This window comes from Mesoplodon bidens (assembly GCF_964165515.1).
Source record: "Mesoplodon bidens genome assembly, chromosome: 3".
In the NCBI taxonomy this organism is placed as follows: Eukaryota; Metazoa; Chordata; class Mammalia; order Artiodactyla; family Ziphiidae; genus Mesoplodon; species Mesoplodon bidens.
Window position 1 is genome coordinate 2652231 of NC_138178.1, and position 18062 is coordinate 2670292.

The following is an 18062-nucleotide window of genomic DNA, read 5'->3' on the forward strand; positions in this document are numbered from 1 at the left end:
CAGGACTCCGGCCAACTGTTCCATGACCCGCAGAAGCTTGGAGAACAGAGTATTTCCACAAAGCAGTTTTAAATCCAAACAACAGACTCTTCTGGAAACCATTGCCTCAAGCTGCAGGAGGCAAGAGAAAAAAAAAAAAAAAAGAACAACCCGCAAATTAAAGTCCATAATACATTTTGTACATAGTTTGTGGTTTTAGAGTCACTTTAATCTTTCTCCCCACTAAACTCTTCCAAAGATCTGTGCATCAGCTGAGCCAACACGCGGTTGCACTTCTAAGCAAAAACCTTGTAAAACTAGACTCTGGACTGTGTCCCTCACAGGCTTATAACATCTCCAAGAGCAAAGAGTGACACGATACACTGAAACAGGTCCAAGGAACCATCCCTATGTTTTGTGTCAAAGAGCTGCTTTATTAAAGTCTTAGGACCATGTGTCACACCGGCTGAAGGCTTGTTTGCTTTCTTGCTGCGGAGCCCGGGTTGGCACAGTCGAGCGCATCAGCCCCATCATCCTGGGGGCTGCAGTGTGTCTGCCCAGGGTCCCCAGCCGCTCTGCCACCGCTGAGCTAAGCCCACGGGTGCTTTGGCACGGCTGGGCAGGCAGCACCCGAGGAGGGTGGCTGTGAGGGGGAGACTCAGGGGAGCCCCCACACTCAGCGCCCTGCATCTCCCTGCTAGATAGACCCCAGGACCCCAGCATTTGCTGGATCCATCTGGCCCCGCAGGCCAGGCCTGTGGCTCCACTGCCCCTGATGGCAGAGAGCACTGTCCTGTTTATTTTTTCAAAGTCTCCATTTCAAACCAAGACCTGTGAATACAACAGTGTAAATCAGCTATACTTCAATAACATGTAAAAACAAAAAAAGCAGGGAACTGTATTCAATATCCTGTGACAAACCACAATGGAAAAGAATATGAAAAAGAATATATATGTATGACTGAGTCACTTTGCTGCACAGGAGAAACGAACATAACATTGTAAATCAACTAGACTTTGATAAAATTTTAAAAAAAGAAAAGAATTGTGTCTCTAGGCTTGGCCTTGGTTCCCTCTCCTTCCCGAGGAAGCCTGGGGCCCAGGGCCCAGGGCCCAGGACAGTCTAGCGAAAGAAGCTGTCGGACAAGGAGAAGCGCAGGTAATCTAACTACTTAGCATCCCCGTCTAATCTCAAAGTGTTCACACTTCAGCAGGTGTGAAAACACAAAGAGTGCCAGAGGGAATCTGTTCTCACCATCGTGAGAGCGCCTGGCCTTGGAGTCGGACGGCCCGGGTTAAAGCCTGACCTGTCAGCTTGCCGCCCTCACGCCAGGCGGGTGGGAGCCCGTCCCAGGGCCGCCGCGGGGGCCGGGGAGATGGGTGGTCACTCAGCGCCGTGGAAGCATTTGTCTGCGCTTTCCTCATCACTCTGGTCTCCCCTGACGCGACCCCTGTGAGTTCTATTTCCCGGCGTCTCCCACCCTGAGTGACACAGGACGTGGGCTTGGGCTTTCCCCACCCATTTGAGCAAACACACTGCACAGTCACACCCAGGAGTGGGTCCCAACGAAGTGGTACCACCGCTAGCACCCCCGACCTGAGGTTAAGCCTGGGAGAAATCGGAAACAGGTGTTTGCCGAGGGACCGTCGTCACCCCAGGGAGGGTCTCAGAGGCGGAGCACAGGCCCACAGCCTGCAGGAGGAGACGGGCGGCCCCAGAGCCGTGGGCGGCCGTGGCGGGGTGCGCATGCTGTCCTCCGCCTACCCACCCGCTCCACCCGGACCGGGTCCACATCCTCACCTTGGAATCAACGATCTGTCTCCAGCGGGGTCCCAGGCTAAGCACACACCCGGGAGGCAGGAGGGATGGGTGCCACAATACCCATGAGAACCTTAGAGCAGACGGGCTTGCGGGCTAGGAGGGGCCCTGCGAGGGGGTGAGACGGGGGAGGGGGCAGCATCAGGGGACACCTGCCCGGCTACCAGCAGGGCCCAGGCCCTCGGGGACAGGCCGCACCCACCCCCGGGCCGACCGCCGGGTCCAGCACAGGAAGTGGGCATCACTGGGCTGCAGGGTTTGAATCTATGGAGGGCGCACCTGTGACCCACAGGGACAGTCCTGTGACCATTGACCATGCCAGGCTCGGCCTGTCCTTTGGGCACCCACCGCCCGGGGACCTGGAAGCCAGGAGGCCAAGCCCTGATTGTCGACAGGCCCTTCGGCCAGCTGGTACCACACCGACCCAGCTGTGGGCTCTGGGCACCCACAGACACCCACTGTCCCAGCCTAGCTTGTGCACCTGGAGCCCCGTCCTGGAGTGACGTCCCAGGACGCTGGGGTCAGTGAGGTAGCTCCGCGGTCCTCCTGACTGGAGATGTCTACACAGCTCCCAGCCCTCTGCTGCGCCAGCCCACAAAGGACGGGGGGGGAAGGGTAGAACTCCAAACGGGGTGAGAACAGGAGGAAGAGTCTGGAAGGCAGGGCAATGGTGCCGGGGCCAAGGAGAGGCTTTTCTAGAGGGGAGGGGGCCGGATGCTGCAGCGGGGGAGGAGGACTTGGGGAAGACACGGAGCTGGAGACCAGGAGTCCTGACGGCTTGCAGGACGGGGGCCACACGGCAGGGTGCCGGCAGGGAACCGTCCCAGCATCTGGAGCCCAGAGCCCAGCTGAGGGACCCTGCGTCCCTGGTGAGAGATGCTTCCCGTCCCGCCTGCTGACGTCAGAGGAGCCCTGACACGCGGCGCGTCCCCCGGCGATGACCTTCCCTCTGCGGGGCAGAGAGCCGGCCCCAGGCAGCAGCTACATTCTGACAACACCACGGTTTTCATGGCATTTTTTAAAATGGTAACTTCTGCGCTGACAAATGATACCACTTTCCCCTTTAATGCAACGGTAGTTCATTTCCTTATAAACTAATTTATCGAAGTAAAAACGTGAGTCCACTTAAGGAAAAAAGATGGAGTGAGCAGCAGACTACAGCATGTGGTGCGTGGATACGGCGAAAACGGTCCAGACAGTACCTGATGGTGCGAGGGCGTCACGGCAGGGAGGGTGACCCCCTGGGGAGTGGCTGTAGCAAAGCCTCTGGAGGAGGGGGTCCGGGGGGCTGGCGCGGCGCCACCCTCAGAGGCCACGGCTCATTGTGAGATGAAATGAAGTCACACGAACACCAGCATTGCAGCCCCGTGTCCTGTCCCCTGGTCCTGGGGACGCCCATCAGGACGGCATCAGTCCCTGGGCCCATCCACCGACAACTTGGTTTGAATTCCCTCTCGGGCCTCCAGCTGTTTGGGAATGAACAGCAGAAAAGAAATGCGAACCGTTGTGAAGTCATGTATGTAGCCCGAGCGGCCTGATGCGGGTCCCTCCCTGACGTGGAGAAGCAGAGTGGGGTCACCGTGATTTCATCAGAGGAACCCGGCCCGGGGGGGCCGCTGTGCAGACGCCCGCAGAACCGGGGCCAGGCCTGCCTCCCAACCCCGTAAAGAAGACACAGCACGCACCTGGGAGATGCAAACAAGCGTGCGCTGTTACCGAGGGGTCTGCGTTCCAATTAGGGATGAAACTCTAACAGTTTGGGGTCTGAGGTCGAACATTTTCTCACTCATTTCCCCCCAGGAGAATCTAGTCACTGGCTATTGCTCCATGTCCCCCCGGGGAGTCCCAGCATCCCCACCAAACAAGAAAAAGAGTTAAACCAACAGGTGGCCTGTGGGATTTGCCTCTAATTAAATCATCTCGGAGGCGGGAATTAACTTACAATTGGGCCCAAGCTAAAGCTCGAGTGTACTGGAATCCACGTCACGTCAGCCCGTCTTCCTTTCTTGTGAGTCTCCTTCCCCTGGCGTGTGCTTTCTTCTCTGCTGACCCTTCCTTTCAGCCCTCAATCTGAGAGTGGTTTCTTAGGAACATGAACACGGGGAGGATACGGTAGCTCCTGGAGCATCCCCCAAGCCTGGTCGCAAAGTCCTGACCACAGGCTGAGGGTGGGCAGGGCCAGCCCGCACAAAGCCCGCCCCTCCCCGTGCAGGATGGGCCCTCGGGCCCTCCGCACTGCAGGTGCCCAGAATTACCAAACTGAGCTCATCTGACATGTGTTAGTTACACGATTGCACTTTAACAAGTGGGAGGGGGAGGGAGCAGAGGCGGCGGGAGCCCCCGCTCCCCGGGGGGGCTAAGCCGACCTCTCCCCTCCCCTCCCCTCCCCATCTGACCTGGACAGACAGATGGCCCAGGACGGAGGGGCTGGGTAGAGGTATGAACAAAGGGTCTGGGCTTTGGGGTCCAGCTGGACTGGATTCCAGCTCATTCCCTCTCCCTCCCTCCCTCTCCCTCCCTCCCTCCCTCTCTCTCCCTCCGTCCCTCTCTCTCTTTCTCTCCCTCTCCGTCTCTCTGTCTCTCTCCCTCCCTCTCTCTCTTTCTCTCTCTCTCCCTCTCCGTCTGTATGTCTCTGTCTCTCTGTCTCTGTCTCTCTCTGTCTCTGTGTCTCTCCTTTCCCAACCAGCATCACCCGCTCTGTGGAGCACGGGGTCCAGCTGGCGGCTTCGTTCTCTGATGTTCCCAGTGGCTCAGGAAGGGGAATGGCTGATACATTTCCAGGTTTTCAGAATTTCCAGACTTTCTAGGAATTGGGGGTCTATAAATGCAGATGAAGGATCAGCAATGTAACATATGGACAATCACAGAAAAGCCCACCTTCAGCCCCAGATCATGAACCGGGCAACTACAGAATCTCTTAATTATTCAGCTCTCCTAGGGCCCGGTGCTGCTGAGAGCTTTGCCTGTCTTACCCCCAGGGCTCCCACCTTCCGACCGAGCCATCGAGGCTGAGAACGGCTGGTCATCTCGCTAGGTCCTGCGCTGGGGAGGATGGAGAGCGGACGTGGGTGAACAGAGCTCGGAGAGCTCGGGCTGCAGGAAGCCGGGAGCCCTGAGAACTCAGGCCCACAAGCCCTGAAGACAAGGGGGCAGGGAGGTTTCACCTAGAGAACAGGAGACTGGATGGAGGTGGCTGGCCGACGTCCTTGCAGGGAAAACAGGGACGGCTTTCTCTTCACACTGAGCGCCTTTAGAATAAGTGGGCTCAGTGGGCACTTGGGGAATGACTGGAGTTGCCGTGACAGTGGGCTATCCCACTCTAGAACCCACGTCAGGGAGGTTTGCACTCTCCCCTCTGTAAGTGTAGACCCAGAGAGGCGCCAGCTGCCAGCCAGGGCCTGGCAGAGATGCTCAGCGTCCTGGTCCCACCTGCTGTCTAAGCAGCCGGACACAGGATTCTGGAGGAGAAGGACTTTTGCAAGTCCGGCTCCTTGTTGCCCTGGCTCATGGTGGCCGGCACTGGAAGCGACCAGAGAGCTCACCGCCTCTGGGTGGTGGGCACTGGAGAGGGGCCAGGGTACATGCAGGGGTGCAGTCGTGCAGAAGAGGAGCTATTTCACGGGCTCGGGCTGCTGTTTCCAGGCGTGTGGGTTTGTCCCGTTACACAGTTACCAGGAAACACAGCACATCCTTCCTGAAGTAAAGATGCAGCCAGGCAGCCCTGCATCCAAAGCTCAGCTCCACCACCTGCCAGCCACGTGGCCCTGGGCAAGTCAGGGAACCTTCTTGCTTTCCTTATCTGTAAAATGGGCACAGCCATCCTTGCCTTCCTTCAGGGTTGCTGCAAACACAGGGCCGTCTCCTAGTCAGTGCCTGATCAACAGCAGAGACCGTATGATGTGGTGCTTAATGGATTCGGAAACCTCTTTATCTTCTTCACGGGAGTAGATAGATACCATTGCTCCCATTTTACAGATGGGGAAACAGGCAAATAACTTGCCTCAGAGCTAATCGCAAGCCTGGTGCTCATTCCACAGCATCATAAGCCTTTCTCCCTTTGCTTCTTTTTTCGGTTAAATCCAACCACCACCTATAAGTCCCCTTTCCTTCCAGGCCCTCCCTTCTCACTCAGGATGGGTCGCAGCATCCCTTTCCCTGCAGCCCGGCTCCCGAGAGACAGGTGGTCCATTGCCCCATCCAGCTGCCTTTAACTGAGCAAGAGAGGGCCTTACCGCTTTGCTCGGGTCCCAGCTCTTACTCATGCAATTAAAATGCATTCCGGGGCTTCCCTGGTGGCGCAGTGGTTGGGAGTCCGCCTGCCGATGCGGGGGACGCGGGTTCATGCCCCGGTCCGGGAGGATCCCGCCTGCCGCGGAGCGGCTGGGCCCGTGGGCCGTGGCCGCTGGGCCTGCGCGTCCGGAGCCTGTGCTCCGCGATGGGAGAGGCCACAGCGGTGAGAGGCCCGCGTACTGCAAAAAAATAAATAAAATGCATTCCGCTGCCGCAAGGTGTAAACGTGTTCCAGAGGCTGGTGATTGTCTATGCAAAGATGCACTTATAGTAAAAACAGTCTGGTAAGTGGCTTAAAGGCTCACAGCAGAGTGGAAGACTAGCTTTCGTCATTCGAGGTGTTTTGCAGGGCAAATGGTGACAATTGCTCCGTCTCCGTGAACACGACGCTGGCATCAAAACCAAGGAAGCGCAAGTCCAATGAGGAGGTCCCCGGAGGAGGGGAGGGCAGCTTAGCGCTCTGCTGGTAGGGGAGCTAGATGCTGAATCCCACGAGGAGGGGCGGCCTGCTTCAGTTACCACATCAGGATCCCAAACTCCCAGACCCCAGGTCCTAGACCCTCATTGGTGGGGCAGGCCCCGCAGCTTGCCCTCTGCAGCAGAAAGGCAGAGGTCAGAAGGTGGATCGTCTTGACCTTCACCCGCCTGCCTGTTCCATCTGGAATTCTCTGCCTACACAGCCAGGGCCTGGCGGCCATCAGCGGTCCCCAAATGAAATCCTGCTAATCAAGAGCTTTGCTGATGTCTTAGCATTTCTAGGGTGACCTAATTCCTTGTGTCAGTTTTCCACAACTCTTCTACTTTTTTCCTCTCTTTTTTTTTTTTTTTTGCGGTATGCGGGCCTCTCACTGTTGTGGCCTCTCCCGTTGCGGAGCACAGGCTCCGGATGCGCAGGCTCAGCGGCCATGGCTCACGGGCCCAGCCGCTCCGCGGCATATGGGATCCTCCCGGACCGGGGCACGAACCCGTATCCCCTGCATCGGCAGGCGGACTCTCAACCACTGCGCCACCAGGGAGGCCCTCCTCTCTTTTCTATAAGAGCAAATCCCTGGACTGAGACCAAGTGGTTCACAGTGCCAAGAAACCAGAGAGGCTGCAAGAGGCTCTGAGCACGATGCAGAAAGGCTCCCGGGTGCCAGCACCACCCTGCAGAGGGGCTGCCCGGGAGGCCCCTGCGTGCACTCAGGCCCCAGCTGCACCCCCGGGCCCGGAAGGGCTCACAGCTCAGGTGCTTACCAACCACCACCCAGGGCATGCGTCTAGAGCCTACTGACTCAGGAGTGAAAGCCCTGACCAGCCGCCCAGGTGATTCCAGGTGCTTCCTGCTTACCAGTCATCTGATAGGTACCATCATCCTCCTCACCATGGCCATCATCATGGGTACCATCATCTTCATCATCGTCATCATCCTCACCATGGTCATCATCATGGGTACCCTCATCTTCTTCATCATCGTCATCATCCCCCACCCCCCTTTGATGATGGGGATAAATAGGACAGGACCTTAATCAACCTTCCCGATTCCCCCCGGGGGTGGGAGGCGGGGAGCTGGTGGCAGTGTTTGGTTCAAGCCCTGGAACTCTGGTTCACACTCTCTACTTTTAACCATTTCTTCTCCTGCCTCTTTCCAAGCCACCCTCACTTCTTCGCTTGCCATTTCTGTGAGAGGAGGGGTACACAGTAGATTTTGCAGATGAGAAGCATCAAGCAGACGACAGGACCATCTTGGATTACCCTACTTAGAGCGGTCACCGGGTTGGGAGTTGAACATTTCCAGACTAACTTTCAAGAAGCCTCATTCTGGTATTTAGAATGATTCAATAGAGGAAGAAATCCCCATATCTGCCTCTTCAGCGTTAATGTGCACCCAGATTCCCTGGAGGTGGAGTGAAAAGGCAGCCTCCGATTGGTCAGGTCTGGGGGGAGCCCAGAGGCTGCATTTCTAACAGGCAGCCAGGTGACGAGAAGTTTCTGGTCTGAGGCCTGCCCTCTGAGCACCAAGGTCCCAGAGCGCAGATGTCCAGACCGGATTTCTGGGGTCTCCTGAGGCTGCCTCAGAAGCTGGTCTGGGGCTTGTGGGAAGGGGTTTTGAGTAAGATTCTCCTTGAAAGGGGGGTTTTTCATGTTTTGAAAACAGGTTTGAAAACCACAGCTCTAAATATAATATCCCATACATTTGGAGAGACTTAGCTAGAATATGAATATAGAAACTTCTCTCCCAAAGATCTTTTTTTTTAATACACTTTGCTGACTCAGAGGAATCGGCAGCCATATTTGGACAACTGGCCTCACCGTGACCTCCCTGCTACCTAATAGAAAATGGAAAATGTTGAAGGTATTCTACTTAGAAATAATTATATTTACATAGCCTCCGTGGCATCCATCTCTCTCTCACATAGATGCTTAGAGGAACACTTGCTTCTGGAATTCATCAGCTCCAGCTGTTTACTTCCATTTGAGGCCAGAACTTCATTTTTTTTCTCCCTGTGGTTAAGTTTCTTATGGGAGAGAGGGGGAGGGAAGGCTTCTAAGCAGCAATTATCAGAAATTGTTACTGTCCCTGAAAAAGCAATCTGTCCCAAATTTTGAGAGCTTGCCACCGGATCAGAGGAAACGAGATACCGGGGTATATTGAGCTGGATCGCAAGAGAATCCAGTGTTCCCCATCCTCTCCAGATGTCGTCTGCCAGGAAAGGATTCTGTGATCAAATAAGATGGGGAGGCGCTGGGCTGAACAAGTTTCTCGACTCTAGGATTCCTTGGAGTCCTTTGTAAGTTAGCACGGTATCATGCTCCAAAGGGGGATTAGAGTCTGCGGTGTTGCCCAAATTGCCTTGATCACAGAGCCTGCTTCTCACAGATCTTCTCAAGGAACACTGGCATTCCACGGACTCCAATTTCTGGGACCAGCTAATAGAGCCCCAGCTGTGGAGCATCTAACAAAACCCCCCAAACTGAGCAGACATCTTCCCATGTGGTCTGGTTCCCTCTGCCAGACACCAAGGCCTCCCACCTCCGGAATCACAATTCCAGGAAGGTCCTGCCAGAGGCCCTCGGCAGCCCTGAGAGTGTGATGGCTGAGGCTGAGGCCAGAGGGTCGCCCCAGAGGCCAAGTGCCACTTTCATTCCCCTTTGTGTCTCCAGGGTGGCCTGCAGGGAGCCACCTGTAAATGTGGGATACACGGGATGTGGCGGGTCAGGGGAAGACGATCTGGAGAGCAGCCAGGAGGAGGTGCCCAAGCCAGAGGACGTACAGAGCTCCCAGGAGGGCAGGGAGAGTGGGGGCGAGGCCTCTGGTGTACGGGGCTGGGATCCGGCAGAGGGCAAGGGAGCAAGGGGCGTCTTCTGGGAATGAGGGGGCACAGGGGGAATCAGCGCCTCACCTTGTTTTGCGTGGACGTCCCTTCAGCTGCCCCAGAGCCTCAGCGTACTCATGTCTCAGACAGGGTTCTCTGACCGTTTAAGGACCCTCGCAGGTCTGGCAGTGAAAGGCTCTTGCATTTTTTTTGAAAACCAGTGTTTTTTGTTTTTTTTTTTAATGTGAAAACGTGTGTTTAGGCATAAAAATGCAACACACAACCAGAAACCACTGGTGTGCAGCTTCTCATTACAGTGGCTTCTCTTGTGGCGGAGCATGGGCTCTAGGCGCGCAGGCTTCAGTAGTTGTGGCACGTGGGCTCAGTAGTTGTGGCTCGCCGGCTCTAGAGTGCAGGCTCAGTCGTTGTGGTGCACGGGCTTAGTTGCTCTGCAGCATGTGGGATCTTCCTGGACCAGGGCTCGGACCCATGTCCCCTACATTGGCAGGCGGATTCTTAACCCCTGCTCCACCAGGGAAGCCCCAGAAATTAAGTTTTAAAGGAATGCCGTGAGGAAATAATTCTTTAAAGTCCTAGTCGACTTATTTCGTTAACAAAGATGAAATGTATTTGGCTCTGGTCACAGTTCTGTCACGTTCACTTTCTTCATCCCAAAGTGTGACGCCGGGCCATTCAAGGCGAGCTGGGTGACCTTGGTGTTGCACAGACAAGCATTTTTAATTTCAGTAGTTATGTTTTTGTTTTAACATTTATTTGAAAAAATGTAAACTAGAACCTCAAGTCTCTGCCTCCCTGCATGTCCTTGCTTCGCTGGAGGCTAACGCAGGTGGCTCCAGGGCTCTGGCAAATGCTTGGCTGCGAACGTTTTCAAGGTGGGAGCAGAAATGACAATTGTGAGTGGGTGACTGCAGTTGTAGGTGCCCAGGAAAATTCAGGGATCCCCCAGGAAAGAACGTCCCCCGACTGCGAGGGAGATGGTCCCTGGGGCTGGGCAGGCAAGGCTGTGGGATCACAGGCTGAGCATACCCTCCGGCCCCCCGAATCCCCTCCAGCCAGCACCCAGGGGGGCCGAGCCGCACAGAAGCTCAGCTGGTTTTCCAAACAACAGCAATGAACGCATGTTCCCTGAGTCTTCAGAACCCGGCGTCAAGGACTGCATCTCTCCCGCCAAGGCTGACGGTCCCTGGAAGTGACAGATGCCTGAGGACATGTAAGAAAGTCTGTGGATGAAAAGAAAACACCAGAAAGGGGACAATTTTCTGCCCATCCAGCTGCCTGACGCTGATCTGGCTTCTCTTTGGATTCCAAACCCTGGATTTCATTCACTGGCCGAGACTATCTTAATTCGTCCTGCTCCCAGGACACCTGGCGAGACTGTGTTTAAAGTGTAACAGAGAGAAACTTCAGTCGCTCTAAAGAAGTCCCCGTTTGACCCCTTCACACTGCAGTTCGAAGTGATGCAGGCCTCGGTGCGCGCAGTGGCCAGGCTTAAATAATGTGAAACTTTCTGTTTTCTGACTATGGCTCCAACCTGGCTTAGGCAGAGGGCTCTGTCCATTTGTCACACTCCTGCGGGGGTAATAGGAGTCCCTGGGAGTTCGTGAGGGCTCCTTACGTCAGGCACTATTCTAAGAACTTGACACTTACTCATTTAACCCCGAGAGCCAGGGACGGTTATTATTCCCGTTTCATGGATGAGGAGAGTAAGGCCGTACCTAAAGGCTAAGGAAATCCAGAGCTGGGCTTTTGAACTCTTGGCCACTCACCGCCCGCCCCGGGGAAGAGGTTCAGGACCTAAAGCCTTTCTAATCTCAGGCTCAAAAACACAAAAACAAACACCAGACGTGGATTTCCACAGTCAGTAATTTTCAGCGTGGATTGAGGTGACCAGAGTTTCCTCTAGAACAATGTGGGAATCAAAGAATCTAGAGGGATCTCCAGGCTCCTGGGTTTGAGAAACGTGGCTTCATGTCTGAGGAAATGCTACCTGGGAATGTAGCCCTAACTCCCAGCCACCTAGTGGGGAGAGGTTGGAGGGGGGAAGGGACTGAGGGACCTTCTGGAACCTTCTGGAACCTTCGTCCCGGGGTCTGGCCCAGGAAAGAGATGGGGTTTGGGGGTTTGCTGGGAAGCCCATTTGACTGGCTGCTTCTGAGCCCCAGGGCGTAACAGGGCCCGTTCTGTGCAGAATTGCAGATGTTGTGCAGTGACCGACCTGCCTCTGTTCCTGGGCCCAGGCCGGGCCTGCGGCCGTGCTGCACACTGCTGTCTGGTTGGCAGCCTCGGGGGTTGTGCGGGTCCGCATGCAGCGTCCTGCCCACCCTGATCCCGTGTGACACTTGGCGACCGGCCATCACTGCTGCTCCTGTCCTGGGAGAAGCCCAGTAGACAAGAGGAAGTGGGCTGGGGGCCTGTCTCCCAGGGCCCTAGGAGCTGGGGGCCGGCCAAGCGGACCCCCTTCCGCAGCCTTGGACAGAGACGTCTCTGGACCTTGGTGGGTAAAGTGGGTCTAAACTGTCTGCCGCAGGGCTTGGCCTCAGGCCTCTTTTAGCCTCACCCACTTCCCCGTGAGCTCCGCCATCTGGGGGCTTGAAAAACGTCTCTGTGCTGGGGATTCCAGCCTTCTGTCTGCACGAAACTCCTGCCCGCCTGACATCCTCACGTGGAGTTCATGTGTGTCTCACACTTCACCCCGATCGCCCCACACCAGGCCTGCCCTCCTTGGGTGATGCCGACTCCATCCGCCCAGGCGCCCAGGCCAACGCCCTGGACGTTGTCCCTGGTTTCTTTCTTTCTTTCTTCCACACGTCACAGCCAGTCCACCACGAATTGGCATCTAGATCAGGAGCCTCCTTTCCTGCATGGCTGCTGTGGCGCCTGCCCTTGTTTCCCACTCCGCAGAGCAAGCCCTCACCCTGTGCGTCCCCTGTGGCCCTCTGAGGCCCCGCACACTCAGAGCTCAGACCACTGACTGGCCTGCTGCACCCCTGGCCTCGTGTCCTACGCTCTCCCCCTCCTCCCTCTAGCCCAGAGCAGGGGGCTCCAACCTCAGGGCCTTTGTCCCTCCATGGGGGTGCGCTTCCCAGATACCCGAATAGCTGCTTCCTCACCTCCAAATTCGTGCTCTAACTGCCACCTTCACGGGTCACTCTACTTATAACAGCCGTGACGCGTCATCCTCTCCCTCTTGCCTGATTCCTCTTTCTCTGTAACAGTTTCCCTTCAAATAAACCACACGGTTTACTTCTTTGCCTTCGTCATCTGTCTGCTTCCTTGAGAGGAGGAGCAGGGATTCTTGCCCATTCTGGTCACGCTCCATCTGGGCACCTACTGCCTGCTGCCGAGTAGGTGCTGATGCAGTTTTGTCACCTGAAAACCCTGCCTGTCCTGTGCTTTATGGAGAAACGCACTCTTCAAACACAGGGGACCCTCGTGGTTAAGACGCACAATTTGCAAACTGAAGACCTGCACCTGCGGGTCTCCGCCCCAGTATTTCCCAGGTCCCCAGGAGGCTCACCTCTCTATTTAGTACCAGCTTTGCGGCTCTCAGCCATCAAGGGTCGGGGAGGACCGCCAACAGGGGTTATCTGAGCCGTGACACGGGGACCATCTCCTCTTCTGGCCGGGACCCAAGGGAAGCCTGGAGACCAGGAGGCATCGCGAGAAGCAGTCAGGTGACACGGCAGCTGGAGGTTTGCCCACCGCGGGCTGGCAGGTGACGGGCTGGGACAGGAAGTTCAGACAGGCAGGTGGGAAGCACCCTGACACCCCCAGAGCTCAGAGCAGGGGGGACTCTAGTGTCAGGTGTGTATCCCCACTGGACTGTGAGCCCCCGGGGGCGGGGGTCCATTTCTCTGCTCAGTGGCTGGCTCAGAAGCTAGCACACGGTGGGCACTGGTCAGATGCCAGCTAGGCGAGCAAGGCACTCACCATCCGGCCCCTGGTGCACTTCCTTGTTTGCAAGTTTCCAGCCTGAGAAGCACCTCCGTAGGGGGTGCATGACTGGAGGGTGTGGACTCCCAGATTTTGCCTCGTGGTTGGTTTCTTGGATCCACTGCTCCCTTCGAGGTCAGGCAGCTGTGACTGCTATGTACAAGAACATTGCAGAGTGGCTTCACTCCCACCCACCCCGGGTAATTTGTGGGGTACACCCTGGAATCCAGAAAAACAATGGAGCCCTGCCCGGTCCCCGAAAGAAAGAACTAAAGTGCTGCAAGCAATCTGGAAAAGAGAAAAGGGCTTGGATGCACAGAACCAGCAGAATCGTGTCACACCTCCCCACGCCGGCCCTTCGGCTCTTGTAGGAGAACAGGATGGAAAGGGCGGCCTGCGCCCATCTCCCTGCACGCATCCCCGGATGGGGAGCCTGGGTGCATCCTCCTCCCTCCCATGGACACACCTCTGTTCACAGCTCTCTTGCAGCTTTTCCTCTTCTGATGGTTGGAAGGGGTAGGAGTTAAATTTGCAGGCTTGAAGCTTGAAGCCTGGGACACTTTCCATCAGTGTGCTGGGCAGCTTTGCAGGGGACCAAACCTGTGACCTCCTGGGGTCTGTAAACCAGGACCCCCCAGTCCCTCCCAGCCTTTCAGGTTTCCTTATTCATGCTTCCCAAGCAGCATTTCCCCCCCAAAAGGAACCCGCACACCAGGAGCGCTGTCCCCCCGAGCCCCCCAGAGTGGTCACAAATGGCTCCGTTTCTCCTGACAGCTACTTAGCTTGGGCATCACTGGAAAACTCAGCTCCACGGCGAGTAACGAACCTGGAAAGGATGTCGGTCTTTGCTGGAATTTCACATGACAGGTTTCTGGCTCTGAACCTGGATAAGATTAACTCTTCGTTCTTAGGAAAGGAAAAAAAAAAAAAAAAAACAACTAATGCTCCGAAATAGCGGTTTAGTGGAAAAATGTGCAGCTTTGAAAGCATCACGGGCAGTCCGATTTGCACGTCCCTTTTCCAGGGCTGCATATTTTCTGTGTCTGATAATATGTTTGTTACACCTCCTCTTGGCCAGGGACACATACAGTAAATCGTCGTCTCGAACCATGTAATCTCTTAACCATAAGGCTCCAACATCTGCTGACCAGTTGCTGGAAGGCGGGCTCATTAACATGGCTTCTAATTTTACTCTTTGAATTTAACGTAAAAAGTTCTAATGAGTGTATGTAATTCATACCTTCGAACTTCAGAGACTCCTGAAAGAGAAACCTGTGCTTTTATAACCCGTCTCTGAAGTACACGGTTGTATTTTTAAATCCTATTTCCTCCCCCTCCCCTGCCCCGTACACAGCTGCATTATACAACAGACCCACGGGAAGTTATCTCCCTCTCCAGAATATGCATTCAAATAGTTCTCTAGGTTTTGGTGAAGAGCCCCTTTCAACTTCATGCTCACAAGATATGTCAGATGTCCTATTCTTCATGTGGAGATTAGGCCTTCATCCACCTATTAAAAACCAAATTGCAAATTGGCATCAGAAAGACAGCCCTTGAGTCATGTTGGGAGAATTCAGTTTCAGAACTTGCTTTCTCCCTCATGCCTGTTTTTTCCTGAAATGAGCCGGGGTTAGGAAGGGTCTATTCCTGGCCGTCTAGTCCAGTGTTCCCCTCCCCCCCTTCCCTGGCTATGCCCTCAATCCCCAGCCTAGAAAGCGACTGATTTTGATTAAATGCCGTTTTGGATTGACCTTTTTTTATTCAGAGTCTTGCCTCCATCAACATATTTGGGGATACTTTTTAGGAACAAACTCCAAGAAGCCAGAGCAGAAACGTTCAACCCAATAACATACGCGACGGAGGAATCATCCCTTGAACCATCACGCGCTGTAGCTGTGTTCATCATTAACCAGCTCCTGGAGAATTTCAGGAGGAATTCCCAGATGGGCGTTCACCTCCTGTTTGGGGTCTTCTATACTGAAAGCAGGATGATGCTTTTAAAGCAAAAGGCCCAGAACTAACCTGGTTAGTGTGGCTTATTAACTCCTGCTGGAAGGTCTGCAGATGTTCTACAGATGCCCATCCCTGTCTGCCAAGTGCATTTTATCTGCCTAGGAGAGCGGGACAGCGACACCGATGATAATGGATGGCCCGAGTTAACAAGCAAAGTCTCTTTGTTTGTTATGGGAAATTAAGGGGACGGCTTCCCTCTGATTCTCTCAAGTTCACCCAAGTTCAGAGGCAGCGTCGCATCGCTGCATTTTGTGTGGAGGGCCGCACCTCAGACGGCTGGCGTGGTCTCCAATGCATGAGGCTGTTGAACCTGACCCAAGTCAAGATAAGGTTCCTCTGTCTCTTGGCAGACAGTATTAGACTCTGCTTGATACCAGGCACCTTCCAGGCCCCAGGGATACAGAAGTGAAGCAGAACAAACGTGCTGCTTTCTTGGCACTAACTTTCTAGCATGAGGAGAGAGATGAGAAGCAAGTAACTGATTTGACTACGGCAGTGAAATTTTTCCACCAAAGACCTGAAGACAATGTCCTCCATTCTCTGGGGGACTAGGGATTTACTATGTTTCTAGAATTCTTGGGAAGGTTTACCTGCAGAACTTCTTTGGAGAGCTAGGGGTGGTACTGGGTCTGGTGAAGAGGCGGGAGCTGCAGCTACGGGTTGGGAGAACTCTGGAGGGAATCTGGTCCAAGGTCGTCGTCACGTGGAGGTGGGGACGCGGGCTGCCGTCAAGGCGGGGGTGGGAGGTGCTGCCACCACCAGCTTTGGTCCAAGCGTCTCTCACGAAGACGGAAGGAGAGAAGAAGATGGGCACAGGGACACGGGAAAGGGGGAAGGGGAAGGCAGAGAGGCGCGGAGGGGGGAGGGGCAGGCGGGGGCCAACTTGGGAGGGGCCTCGGGCCGCGGAATCAAGTCCTCCCGGAAGGGCGGAGCCGGCTCCGTCCTTCAGGTTCCCTCAGTGGGGCGGAGCCTGGCTCCCCTGCGGTGACTTCCGAGGTGATGTGGGCTATTTCAGTTTGCTCCCTGTCTAAGCTCTTCCCTTTGTCCCCGCCCTGTTATGGGGCAAGGTGTAACCTGAAAAGAGTCCGAAGGAGCATAAAGAGTGCAGGGGTTGCCACGGTGCCTGTTTCAATGGAATATTATCCAACGGAATAAAGTAAATGACCTACAGAGCCCAGGCAAAACAAGGCAGCACGTCGATTGCTCCAGTGCCTTCTGAAAAGTACGAGGCAGCGTCCTTGGGACGATTTACCTCTTTGGTTGAGCACGTATTCGACGCAGCTGAGCCGGTGTCTGGCACCTGCTGTGCCGCCCTGGTGGCTCGGAGGCTCGGAGCTGAGCTGGGCTGGGGGCGCGCGTGCCGCCTGGGCTCTGCCGGCTCTGCCCTCGGGATGTGGCCCTCGCCAGCCACCTGCCCTGTTCACCTCTCAGGGGTTCAAGCGTGGCTTCCCCGGGCCGGGGCTGGTCCAGCCGCGTCAGCCCCAGCATCCTCGCGTGCGCAGCCCCCAAGCTGGAGCGCAGACGCCCACCAGGCTCCCCGAGCTCCTCCGGGGGTCGGTGACAGCGCGGGGGGGTGCACAGGGAGGAAAGAGAAGGCGCAGGGGGGAGGGCGTCGCCACGCGGGCGGTCCTCGGGCACCTCAGCCTCGTCCTGTGGGAGTCCATCTCGTCGGCCTGTCCGCAGCCCTCAGCCCCTGGGCCCGTCCCCGCGTGGCTGGCGTCCCCACCCATTCAGCTCCCCGAAGCGGGACCCTGGGAAGTGGCCCCCAGGCCGCCCCTGTCTCTCCCCACTCCCCGCCTGCCTGCGGCCCCCCAGACCCACCGTCCACCCTCCAGCCTGGGCCGGCCGGTCTGGAGCCGCAAAGGGCTGCGCGCGGACACTTCAGTTAGTTCACTCGTCTCCGCAGGAAGCTGGGGCGGGCGGCTCGGGGCGGGGTGCCTCCGAGGGCAGGAAGCCCACCTGTCTCCTCCGGGCTCAGCCCCCAGCACAGGTGCGCGCCCGGGCACGTTGGCCTTGATGGAAGAAGGGAGTGGCCCTACTTCCCTCCCTCGGTCCAGGCCCCCGAGTTCGCGGCCTCCCAGGGGCTCTCCCCGCCCTTGACTGTCCATCCTCAACACAGCCGAGGCTCCAGAAGATGAAAAGCCCAGAGACCCTGCGTCTGGAAACCCCCGGGGGTGCCCACTGCCACGGAGACAAGGGCGCGCAGCCCGGACCCGGTGCCCCCCCCGCACCTGCCAGCACCCACGGGTCAGTGTCACGGCCTCCCTGCACGCCTTCCCTCCTCCAGGCTCCCAGTCTACGTCACCTCCCCCAGGAAGCCCTCTGCTGTCCCGCAGCACGCACCCGGTCCCTGAGAGCCCCCTGTGCCCCGCTTCCCCTCCCTCCCGGTTTGGGCGGCTGGCCCTCCAGGGGGTGATTCAGCTGCCAGCTGTAGGGCAGAACTCGAGGGAGGGTGAGGATGGAGGGGCAGAGGGAGAGTGCGCGTTGCCCTTGAACCTGAGACCTCACTCCTCTGGGCGGGTCAGCGGCCTGGCTGCCCTGCAGAGGCAGCCCCGCCCCAGCACGAGGCTCCATGATGACAGATTCCGGCCCCGTGGAAGGGTGCTGGGAAAGATTTCCAGAGCCGCGGTGGCCTTTGAAAAAGCCCGATAAATGTTTCAATCAGAGACATAAAGGATCAGGCTGAGGAGCCTGGTTCGGGCTGGAGCCGG

General features: G+C 56.4%; 1 long non-coding RNA gene across 1 annotated transcript; it reads right to left on the reverse strand.

The window, feature by feature from the left end:
- Window positions 1-3161: 3161 nt before the first annotated feature.
- LOC308614330 lies at window positions 3162-6101 on the reverse strand. The gene is made up of 3 exons (XR_014015380.1): window positions 6031-6101; window positions 3741-3881; window positions 3162-3264 (listed from the first exon to the last, which is right to left on the reverse strand). It is a non-coding gene; the product is annotated as an uncharacterized lncRNA (long non-coding RNA).
- Window positions 6102-18062: the final 11961 nt, after the last annotated feature.